The sequence below is a fragment of the Emydura macquarii genome, unplaced genomic scaffold, assembly GCF_026122565.2.
Source record: "Emydura macquarii macquarii isolate MOO-44397 ecotype Brisbane River unplaced genomic scaffold, CSIRO-AGI_Emac_v2 contig_629, whole genome shotgun sequence".
Lineage (NCBI taxonomy): Eukaryota > Metazoa > Chordata > Testudines > Chelidae > Emydura > Emydura macquarii.
This window is the reverse complement of record NW_027130766.1, coordinates 10009772-10019873: the sequence shown is the minus strand read 5'-3', so window position 1 is coordinate 10019873 and position 10102 is coordinate 10009772. Positions and strand designations below refer to the sequence as shown.

At 47.9% G+C, this 10102-nt stretch overlaps 1 long non-coding RNA gene across 1 annotated transcript; it reads left to right on the top strand.

Moving 5' to 3' along the window:
- Positions 1-3869: 3869 nt before the first annotated feature.
- LOC137148299 (uncharacterized) lies at positions 3870-9239 on the top strand. Its single transcript, XR_010918499.1, has 3 exons — positions 3870-3985; positions 5987-6067; positions 8954-9239. It is a non-coding gene; the product is annotated as an uncharacterized lncRNA (long non-coding RNA).
- Positions 9240-10102: the final 863 nt, after the last annotated feature.

The window sequence follows — 10102 nt, the reverse complement described above, 5'->3', positions numbered from 1 at the left end:
AATTTCATCTGTCTGGAATCTGACAGGAAAAAAGAGGCTTGGAAATTTCAGAGGAAGCTGGGATTCATGGCGGTTAGAGCGCCTCTGTTTGTGTTCACTCAGCTGGCCCGTGTTAGCGAGTGAGATTTGCCGAGGAAAGGCGTCAAACGTTTTTTCCATCACTCAAGAACCTTGAGCTTGATCCCAAGGCAGCAGGCTGCGTCGTGTGACCTGTGACCCCAAACGGCAGGAGCCTTCAGCAGGTTTCCCCGAGCCTTTGCTGGATATCTTAAATCAACAGCTCCGTTTTCTCTGTGGGCTTTAAACAAAAAGATTACAGAAGAGTTACTCTATTTTCTAATCCAAGGCCCTTTGACACACTTCAGAAGTTAAGTACAACATGAAAATAAATTAACTCAATTTCATTTTAATTTCCTTTTAAAATATTTTACTCTGTTTTTCTTCTTTCTGGTCATGCCTCTCCCACATCCCTCTCTTGGGCCCTGTCCTGGCTGCAGATGGCTCCAGGATTCAGCCTGCCTGGAGACTGGCATGCCCTGGTACACAGTGTCACTTCAACAGTAAGGAAAGCCCAAGCTTAATAAGCAGCCCTACCGCTTTTTTGTTCCTGGGAGGGCACACGTCACTGTAGCAAGAGCAGATGTAGCGGGAATATAAGATGCGTGTTGGCAGAGCTTGGAAGAAAGGAACATATCATATTGATAATTAATCAGGTTTCTGCAAAGCTTATCCCATCACACTGTGTATGGGTTGCAGCCAGAATGACCCTGGCATGCTGCTCAAGAGGCCCCCCAGCACACCCTTTAGAAATGTGCATTCTGTCATAGTCTGGAAACATTTATGGTGCATGGAGTGATATAACAAGTGTGATCTTGTTTTCTGTGTACTGCCTTTCTAGAAAACTGCAGGGATAGCCGCCATTTTGTTAGGCTGAATTGATGCAGCATGTTACTGAAGAGATCCATACACTTTGCTTTCACTTACAGACTTTACTTTTGTTCCTTCTTGTTTTGCTATTTTCCTTTTATCAAAAATTAAAGCATTGTATTCAGGGTGAAAGTCTATGAAATCTGGTACAGTACAAGAAAAAAGCCCCCTTTCTCACATGCCCCCTCCCCTTTGACCATCTAATGCACCAGGAAAGAATGTTAATGCAGCTTTCATGCTGTTAGATGGTTTCTTATTTTTGGACAAATTCTGTTCCAAAACATCAAATGAAGCAATAAAACTGGAAGTGCATCCCCTCCGACCCAGCAACAGGCCCATGCTGGGGCTGCTGGGCCAAGCAGTGGGGTAGAGCATTTCATGGACTCAAGCTCTCTCTTTGGGCTAAATGATGTGGGCAGCTCAGCTGGCAAGAAAAGACCTGGTAGTTCTGTTCAGGGCATTGGAACGTTTGACGTGGCAGTATATTCTTTATTCTTTGCGAACTCAGCAGATACTTAGAAGTACCAAATAAAGCAAAGGGCTCAGGGGCCAGAGAACAACACTGAGAGCATGCAGGGAGCTAGAGGTAAACTGACTGCATCCTGTTACTAGATGTGCCAGGACAGGAATGTCCCTTTAGCTGCATGGCAAATTTGAGCAGTCATGAAATACAGAATTTCTCAGGAAATAATATTAAGGCTCAGAGAGAAACTAAGGAAAAAGACTGCGCCAGGCCAAGTATCAGTCTATTGCCCTTCATTCCCTGCTAACCTGCATTGGCTCACATTAGCCTTTTATCAGAGTGTTTCCACGTGGGGAAGCACGTTTGGGGCTGATATTAAATACCCCACAGGTGACAAGAAGGGTCTGTGTGTGTGAGGAGTCACCTAGAGGCTGTAGTTCTCCCTGAGGAGCTGGAATCATCTGTCATATTCAAACCCTATTTTCTACATCTCACCCAAAACAGGGTTAGTGTGTCCCAGCACAGATGTGCAGGGGAGACATATGCTCACACTAATAGGAATTTATCCTGTCCTATATCTGCCTGGCCCAACTCTAGGAGATGAGCCACAATGGAGGTTTCAGAGCTAGGACAGGTGAATACAGGAGGGACCCTAATGTGTGCTGTAGGCATTTGGGTTCGTGCTGTCTCCCCTTTAAAACAGTGTTGTGTCTTCCAGTCAGTGTTTAAATCCTGGCTTTGTTAGGAATATGATCCTGTGAAACTGGGCTTGATTTTCACCCATGGCAGTAACCTAGGAAATACTGTTAAATTCCAGCCTTGGTGCCAGCCTCTTCTTACAGTATCAGTGCAAGGCAACATTCAGCACAATGTACTGACAGTCCTGACGACCCAAGGAAGGGGGTGGAGATGCTATTAGTGACTATCATAGGGATCAGTCCTGCTTTGGCAGGGAGATGGACAGCAGGAGCTGACATAGCTTCCCCTTCTCTGACGTCTGTGATTATCAGTGCCCTTGTGCACTGCTCCCTCCCCGGCTCAAAGGCCACATGCCCTGCCTGAAATGTGCTCACTGCTGCACTGACAGGAATTCCTCCACAAACACCTTTTTCAGATTGGATACCCTCTCTTCCCACTGCCGAGCTGGCTCTGATGTCTCCCAGCTGCAAAGCATAGGAACTGTCCTTAGACCATGACACACACAGCAGATGCTGCTCAGTTTGGATCCAACCAAGTGAAATTTCTTTTCTCCCCACCTTTGGGCTAGGGTCATGTGAAGTTTCTGATCATCTCTCCCTCCCCATCTCCCAAATCCTATGGGCAGAGTTTGAGGGGGTGGGGGGGGGCATTGCCCTCCCCCAAACTGCAGTCCTCAGGCAGGCATGAAATTTGCCTCCCGCACTCACAGCCCCTTTGGCCTGACTGTAGCTGCCTATACCAAATCCCAAGTCAAACTACACCTATGCCAAATCCCACTGGCCACAGATAACCAGCCAAAGGTGTGTCAGCTCCAGGCCTTCCCACTCAAAGTGTGAAGACAGAAATAAGAGGAGAAATGAACTGCAGCTGGGAATAGTGAAATCCCCTGCTGGTGGAAGTAGTATCTATAGAGCAGGAAGCAGGACTGCTGAGTTTTTTTTGCAGATCTGAGATAGGAATACTGCCTACTGGCTAGAGTGAGGTGTGGAGGTTGGGAGCCAGGGCTCCTGGGATCTATTTCTGGCTGTACCACTGGGGTGGACTTTGAGCTACAAAGCTCTACAAGGTGTAGGCTATGGTTTTCTGAGAGACCAGCTCTTTTAACGTGTTGAGATCAGCTGCAGCCCTTCAGCTCACACAGTCTCTTGGCTTAACTATCTGGAGACTGGCAGCACAATGTTCTCTGAACATGGCCCTTGTGTTTGGAGTTCATGTCCCTTGCTTGTCTGACACAGGCTGGATCCATTGACCATCAGGTCGGAGAGCAAAAGCCTCTGTTCTTAGCAGGTCCCTGTCCACCATCTCTGCCATTTCCACTGATTTTGAGACTATTCTGCCAAAAAGAAAAAAAATACTACCCCCCCCCCCCTCCAGGTTCTACAATCCAGTGCCTTTTATCACAGCATTAAATAAACGCACTACCACAGCCTGGGCAAGCCCTACCTTCCTCTCGGCTAAAATTTGCCTATCTGTGAAATGAGGGGAAGTGGGGGAGGAAGGAGGAGGAGGGAGCCTGTTCCAGCAGGAAAAGCTTTTCCCAAGGAGATTTTCTCCCCAGATTATGATTATCAGCTTTGAGGATTCCTAGCTCCTAAGAGGGAGAAAATACTTTTGCTTCAACAGACAGCCCCAAACAGACCCCAGCCTGAGTCCCAAGGAGCCCCAGGAGCTGGGTTTATAAAAGCTTCCATGTGTGACTGTGAGTTCCTGATTGGGCCTGCAGTCACCCACCCTACATGATTACCCCACCCATCACCTGGTGGCTATTTAGGCCGGGAGACAACCCTCTATCTGCCAGTATTATTTGAGTACCAGCATGTGTGCAGGCACAAGCTCACCCACAGCTAAAAGTCACTCCCCCAGCCTAAAGGGAGGAGCTATGGGACCTGAACTCAGGTAATTATGGGGGACAATGAATGAAAAAACAGGGATGGGCATGGAGGTCAAAGGGCTAAATGGAGGGACCCTGAAGGGGACACTGAGCAGAGAACCCCGGACAGTGCCCACTGCTCCTCAAAGGTAGCCAAGGAGTCAGCGGATGCAGCCCAGAGGAACTCTGCTCAGAGACATGATTGGACAGAGGAATGGAAGGAGGCCCCATAGTCGCAGAGCAGCTCCTTGGCCAACCTCCTCTCCGTCTCTGTTTGCCAATGGCAGGTAGAGCCTTTGCACTCTGTACTTGTGGAGGGTACAGATAGCTCCCAGGGAGAATGAATTCACTCCTAGATAGCACTGGGAGATGATGTGTGTGGCAACTTGTTGTTAGCAGTATAATTGGAACCAGCCTGCACTTCACAGGTTGGGATCCACGTCCTCTTCATCTAAAGGAATAGGGGAAGATAAAATCCCTGGTCAGTCTTGCCCCCATGAATCCTGAGCACTCGCAGCTCCAGCCTGGGAACATAACCTCATCTTTATAAATCCTTCTCTCCAGCCCTTGTCCTGGCAGATTCAGCTACGGGATGCAGGGTGTGGAGATAAGTAAGTCTGGCACTGCTCTTCACTACCTGTACTTTCACTCCCAGCTGGGCAGAACAGAATAATGTGGGGTATTTATTCAGCTGTGCCTCTCCCTGGATCCTGGGAAAAGAGGATGTGTTCCAGCTTCATTAATCACTTCGTTCTTAGCCGGAGTAAACAGGAGGAACTGCGGGTGGTTGGCTGGCTCAGCTCAGGAGACTCTGCAGGGCTCAGAGGTAGCTGAAAAGGAAACCCCAAATAAAATAACTCTGATGCTGGAAAATGCTGCACTGGCTGACCAGGGAATGTGAGCTGGGGGTGAGCAGCCCCCATCCAGATGGGCCAAGCTGTGTGTCACTTCTGAATCATTAAACATACTAACATTTACAAACATGGGTCTGCAAAGAGAGCGGTCCAGAGCCAGACACAATAGTCCAGAAGGGACTTCTGGGTCAGAGGAGCAGGGGGTGCATTACAGACTTCCTGCTTTACAAAGCTGTGTGTCCCCAGCCTATGCTTTTCGACTGGCTGCATGAGTGCAGGATGTGGCAGGGTTGCAATGGGCCTCTGTGCTCTGTTAATCTGGAGTCAATCAGGTCAGTCATAAATGCTCAGACCCCTTCTTCAGAGCTGTTAACCTAACAGTGCAGAAATTCTAACCACACTGACTCCATGCCCCAGCACTGCAACCCATAGGACAGGCTCAGAGCGTCAGCAGCATTGCTCCCGCATGATGGAGAAGAAATGTGAAACAGCCTGAGCTCAGTCAGACTGGCCTTACTCTATCATGTCTGCACACGAATTGGCTCCAGTGACATCTCGTCTAGTCTACACTTTAAGCTTACAGCGTCATAGCTGTATCGGTACAGCTGTGCAGCTATAAGAGCACTTGTGTAGCTATCTTACGTCAACAGGAGAGAGCTCTCCTGCCAACATAATAAAACCACCTAAATGAGCAGTGGTAGCTATGTTGGCAGCAGAGCGTGGTCCACATGAGCGCTTATGCCGACACAACGTATGTTGCTAAGGGGTGTTTTTTCACATCCCTGAGTGACAATAGTTTTGCCGACATAAGTTGTAGCGTAGACAAGGCCAGGAGTCAGGTGCAGACTCTGAAGTTGCTTCTCATCATTCTTATCTGACTCCATCCCAACCACCCTCAGAGACTCCCTGTCCTGCCCTGAGTGCAATTCAAAACTACCCATCAGGTTTTCCAGGCTGCAGCCAACCTCATACCTACCCCGCACCCACTGATTCTCCTTGACTAGGCTCAGCCTCCTCTCTCTTCCCTTCACACGATTATCCAGGGGAACGTTGCTCTGCCCCTCCCCGCTGCTTCAGAACTGGGCAGAGAGTAGAGAGACTGCTGGCTCGTTTGTGCTGCCCCGTTTACCTGTTACCCTCAGACTCTCTTTAAGAGCTGTCTTTCCCCTGCAGCTCCTGACTTCCCTTCTCCTTGCTGGTGTGGAGCTGGACAGAAGTACCTTGCATTGCACAGACGGGACATGTAAACCCCAGGCAGGGAGTGGGATGTTTGTGCTACTGGGTGGGAGAGCAGACAGGATCCAGAGAGTTCCTCTGCACTAAGAAATCCAGTACCGACCAAACAGTCATTTTTAGTGTTTGTTGAAAGTTCATTGTCGTGTGTTTTTGAGGCTGTTTCCTTTATTTCCTATCTCTGAGACATTCCCCTGCTCTGTCTCATTGCTCACAGAAAACAGGAGCTGTTCTCCCCCAGCCCAGTGAGCAGCATACTACCGCTCTGGGCTTCCTGTTATTCTCTGCTTGATCCCAGGTGGTAGTGGGGGTGAGCAGTGTGGCTTCTCAAAGCCACATCCCAAACTAGGGAGATTTCCGTCCTGTCTGGAACAGCTGCTCAGCTCTTGGTTACCTTGTCCTCTGGCCCGCTCGTGGAGCAACCCACAGCTCTTGGCTCGCATTTTCCCTCATAGAAATCAGCTTGGTCCCATGCCTAGGAAGTCAATAGATGACTAATAAGACTCTAAGAGTCTCTTGGGAGATGCTGTAATGACATCCTCCTTAAATAAAGGACTTAGGAGAAATTTCCCAAAGTTAAACACACATTTCCACCAGTAATGTATATGTTAAAGGACTCTCTGCAAACCAAGCTGCCAGCCAAAGCAGGAGGCTTGAGCCTTTTCCTAGAAAGCCCCGTTCCCCTGGGGCTTCGGGGCAGGAGGATCACTATAGAGAGCACACAGTATTAAAGCACACTGTGAAGGTCGGTGAACCTTGTGGAGCAGCAGGACTTGTGAAGGGTACCCTCTCCATGATTGTCCCATAGTGAGGAGAACCCACCCAGTGCCCCTGCTTGTGGTGAAGAGACGTTTCACCATATCTGAGCCTGTGAGGTGAAGTAGGGTTGCCAACTTTCTAATTGCTGTAAACCAGACACCCCTGCTCTGCCTCTTCCCCTGAAGCCCTGATTCCCGCTCCCTCCTTTTACCCCTCCCAGGAAGCTGGTGTGATTGAGCAGTACTAACCGAACACCTGGCAACCCCAGGGTGAAGGGTCCCCAAAGACATCCACGTCTGGGGCAAGCCTCCATGACAGTAACAGCTTTTACAGCCCCACAGCAACTTACAGGAGCAATCCAGTCACAAACCTAACCTTGCCTGAAAGCTCTTTTCTAATTTGCCTGTAAAATGCCCTGCCCAGCTTGGTGCCTTAGAAATAATAGAAAACAGCTGTCCAAAATGCTGTGAGCTGTTGTGTCATTCCAACGCAACTGGCACAGCCAGATGAAATATATCCTAACAAAACCAGCCCCTGGAATAATCCACTGCAGCCCAAGAGGCAAAGGTAGCACTTCCCCCTCTCCGGGAATATGACAGAGCCTTGCTGGGAAGGCATCTGGTGGAATGTACTGGGATGTCCAGTGGCTATTTCATTCTCAGGGGATCAGGCATGCAACATACCCACATTTGGGACCACTTGGCCAGTGGCAGATATCTGTGAAGCTTGCAGACTCAGCTGCCATATGACATGACTACGCTGGAGGATCAAGGGCCCACTGTAGCTCATTAGGAGTGAGAAGAGTTGGGTCATCTCAGCGTTTCATGGGAATCTGCATTCCCAGTGTCATTTAAGGTGGAAGCCCTTGAAGCAAAGCAAACATTTTAACTTCTTCCTGGTCTGGGAGGGGACTAAATGCTGAGAGGGAACCAAACATACAGGTCAAGAGGAAAAGGATGTGGAGAGAAAGTGTGAATCACTCCAGAACTCTGCTAACTCTGTTGCCCAGCTCCATGATGGGCAGTGACATAGGCCCATAGGACATAGGGCCCCTTCCATAACAGGCTGCGTATTTTATTTTTCCTGTTGTGCTGTTGATGCCTAAAGCTGCACTGCAGCAGCTGGCATGAGTAACGACTGAGAGATGTTAATGAAACGCAAACCTCAGAGTGCCTTTAAAAGAGAAACCTTTCATCATCTCAGAAACCCCCAGACCTCTGCCACCTCCCCTCAGCCTGCTCTGGTGCTACTTAGACATGGAAAAACCTAGATGTTCCTGAGAAAGAGAAGAAGCCAGAATGGCGATGGGGTGTTCGAGTGGGTGGGTGAAAGTACAAAGAGTTACTGGCCTCGACTGGGAACACGATGTACATGAAGTACCATCCCTGGGAATATTTCCATGATATGTTGGCCTTTGAGTGCTAGATATCGCTTACAATACTGCCATCTCGTGGTGGTGACCTATAGCACATACATCCCAGAAAAGACCTGTTAGATCAGCCAGTCCAGATGACAGTACAGGGTTTTTCTCTACTGGGCATTTGCTAGTTTCTTTTTCCATTACACACAAAGAGTTTCCCTGGCTTTTCCCATACAAATAAATCACTGCTCAGGGCAGAAGACACCAGTTACACATTACTCCCAGCATCCTACAAGTAAAAGTGCAGACCACACTACCTGCAAACTCAGGCTTAATTAATGTTGGCTTTCATTAAAGTCAGTCAAAAATGTTCACATTCATTTTTTGTTAGTTTTTCCAAACCAAAATTTTTCATGAACAATATGCCTTTCTATTTGAATACATTTTCCAATTTTTATTGAATTTATTTATTTCTTGCTTTCTGCAAAATAGGTTTTGGACTATGAAAGATTTTAAACACCATTTTAATAATGTTTCCTATACATTTTTCAATCCCTCCCCAAAAATCCCTTTTATTAATTATGAACATTTTTGAAAACATAAAAAATGGGTCTTTTTTTTTTTTTTTTAAACATTTTGAAATTAAAACAACTCAAAATTTTACATTTTTTTCTTTAATAGGTTTTAATTTTTTGACCAGCTCATCTTTCAGATTTCTTTACAAGATGTATCTCTACAGCTGGGGACAAGGTTGCAGTTTTTAATGTTACAAAATGTATCCTATCCAGATCCCAACATAATCCAGACTATCCAGAGAGGAGGAATCGCTGGACAAACATAACAGAAGCAGAAACACAGCACATTGGTCACCAATGCAGTTGCTGCAGAGAATGCAGCCCCAGCACATCTCTGGGTTTGTATGTTTCATGGACTCACAGAAAATAAATGCAATCCACAGCTGGTAACTACCTCTTACGCTTAAATGTGTGAAGAGGGGACCAGAACACCCAGGCCACAAGGAAAACCCAGATCTGTGAAACAAGGTCTTGGTCTCGGCATGTCCTCCTCAGGCCTCAGGACATGGCTGGATTCCTGGCCATACTGCATCCCACCCCACCAGCCGCTACCCCCTGTGCACAGTGTAAAAGCCATGGGTCTTACTGCTGCGCAGAGACTTCTCCCCTGTGCACCGGGTCACTACTGTGTCAGCATGGAAGGCTCCTTGCCCCTTTCCTCACCCCATGAATCTGGCCCTTTGTGACTCAGAACTGCGTATCCAGTTTCATCTTGCATGCTCTCTGGAGGGTAAACATGCAGCATCCCCATTTAGCTGCAAAGCTTTAGAGCAGTGTTCAGAAATAACATTGGGCTGCACCAGTGACAGCATTCTTTTGGAGAGTGGCTCTAGAGGACTATGTATGACATTGCGTATGTCATATTTCTCAAAAACACATGTATGGGTGCATAGTTGCTGGAACTAGGGGTGCTCCTGCATCCCCGGCTTGTAGTGGTTGTTGTCATATACAGGCGTTACAGTTTGGTTCAATGGCTCTCAGCACCCCCACTATACAAATTGGTCCGCAACCCTGGGCAGGCGTGGTTGGGAAGGGAGAGCACACTCTTGTGAGAAGTGCCATGAGATCTTTAATGAGCACAAAGGGTCAAGGCTCAGCTACTATGGTAACAGACACTTGAGAGATATGATGGGTTAGATACATAAATGGTTCCTTAGGGGGGTGCAGAGATTGCTCTGCTCTGTAGGTGGAACAAAACCGTCAGGGAAGGGGACGATTCTGGGAATAGCCCAGCAGAGCATAAGGTGGTTTTAGGCTGACTTCTTTAGTATAGAGAAACTCCACAGCAGCCTTCAGGGTTGCTGGGATTTGGTAGCAAAACACAGGGGCAGAGCCAGGACAGAGATTGTACCCTCTGCTATA